Consider the following 2,026-nt stretch of genomic DNA (forward strand, 5'->3'; position numbering starts at 1 on the left):
GAATATAATAATTTCCATATGTCATAAATTCAGAGCGAGCAGACGAAACAATAAATGCTGTCAATGCTTTCGGAGGCGGATGCTGCTCTTCAGGAACGCAGTCGTGTGAGACAGTAATTACACAGACATACTTTGACGACAGACTTTGCTCAGGCCTTTCAGAACGACCAGAACAGCATTTCAGATGCTGTGAACGAGATCGGTCCGCTGTTAGTCCAGTTATCCCGTCTCTTAGCGCAAAGTCACATTACTTTTTTGTTGCGCATGGAGAAACTATGCGGTAAATGTGTTTTCATTGTAGTTTATGCACATTTTTTCTTATCAGATAAAAACTTTATCCTACTCAATTGTGTGCATAAGCTTTTTTTTAGAATTTATGTGCATCTTGGCGTTTCCATCCAGAGTTTTTTTTATGCAATATTCCAAAATGCACATAAAAATAGGTGGCTGTAAACACCGCTAGAGACAGATGGGTTTGCTCAGGCTGTCCTGTAGTTTTCACCCTGTTTATGTTTTTGGATTCTGATGGTTAAAGCGTTGAACTTTTCCTGTGGTTGTGCCTCATCGTTCCCTCATCCAGACTCACTGCTGTCTCGCACGTTTGTCACACACAGAACACGAGAGTGCTCTTATCGGCGCTGCTCGTTAGTGGTAATTAGAGAGAAGCGTCTCCACCCATCCAGTGTTTTTAGCTGCGTCTGTGGGTCACGTGATGCGGACAGTAAATGCTGCTCTGTAATTAGAGCGAATGAAAAGAGGAAACGGTTTTAAACACGTTTACTCCACTGAGCTTCCTCTCTGACTCGTGTTCTGTTGTTGATTTGTGTGTCGTTTAGAGCTGCTGATGTTCAGAGTTACATGTTTGAAGTCACTGGAAGTTTGTAAATTCTGTTTTACATTTAATTATAATGGTTTCTTTAATTTTTAATATTCAAAAAACATGTCTAATCAAATTAACTAAAAATTTTTTTAACAATGTAACAATTAACTTTTTTTTTTACAGCCAAATTCTGTGTTGTCTGGATTCTGTGTTATGATTTAATACAAATGTATCATTAAACACCTGTCAGAAAAACATTAATAATTTAATAAATCCTCCTGATTTAGTGAAATTCCTCAAAAAAAAATTTATTCAGTTATCTGAAATTGTTCAAATGAATTAAACATTTTCTGAAGTAGTTTTATAGAAATAGTCTTCCTGTAGTCAAGATGAAAGTCAATATTTGTGTTGAGATGACTGGAGACTGAAATATTAATCAAGCTCTTTTGTGTTTTTGAGGATTGTTATGATCCGGTTGTGATGATGAATGTTGGAGCTGCAGTTATCATGGAGCGGCCCATATGGTGTCTCACAGACGTTTGGCTGCAGAACCAACACACACGGCCAGATACACACACACACACACACACACACACACACACACGGCCAGATCCACACGCACACACACACACAGAGCCACACACACACACGGCCAGATCCATACACACACACACACACACACACGGCCAGATCCACACACACACTTGCTCGCACACACGCACGCACACACACTCACACACACACACTTTCACTCACACTCTCACACATTCACACATACACACTCACTCTCTCACTCACACACTCACTCACTCACCATGGTCCTCTAGGGTGCCTAAAATTCAAAATGACGTAAATTATCTAAAAGAAGCTTGTGTGTGTGTGTGTGTTTCAGGTGCAGTACCAGCGTGGTCTGCAGGAGGTCAAAGGTCACTCCTGCTCAGAGTTGGATACGCTTGAAATGAGGCATGTGCTGAAATCTCGTGTAGCAGGACCACGGCGACGCCTGTGTGTGACATCACCGCATTAACATGTGACTGACAAGCCACACGGGTGACGAACGATAACACGCGTGTGCTCATAAACACTCATGGGCTTATCAGAGACCAAACCGCACTGTAACACACACCTGCAGTGTGTTTGCATGAGAGTGTGTGTTGTGAGAGTGTGTGTGTGTGTGTGTGTGTGTGTGTGTGTGTGTGTGTGTTT

The 2,026-nt window shown here is 41.6% G+C and overlaps 1 protein-coding gene across 1 annotated transcript in view; it reads left to right on the top strand.

The window, feature by feature from the left end:
- LOC107572611 (LIM zinc-binding domain-containing Nebulette-like) overlaps positions 1-2,026 on the top strand; it is a 25,982-nt gene that overhangs the window by 21,485 nt on the left and 2,471 nt on the right. The gene's annotated exons all lie outside the window — the stretch shown is intronic.

Source organism: Sinocyclocheilus grahami, unplaced genomic scaffold (genome assembly GCF_001515645.1).
Source record: "Sinocyclocheilus grahami isolate Dianchi unplaced genomic scaffold, SAMN03320097.WGS_v1.1 scaffold1782.1, whole genome shotgun sequence".
Classification (NCBI taxonomy): Eukaryota; Metazoa; Chordata; class Actinopteri; order Cypriniformes; family Cyprinidae; genus Sinocyclocheilus; species Sinocyclocheilus grahami.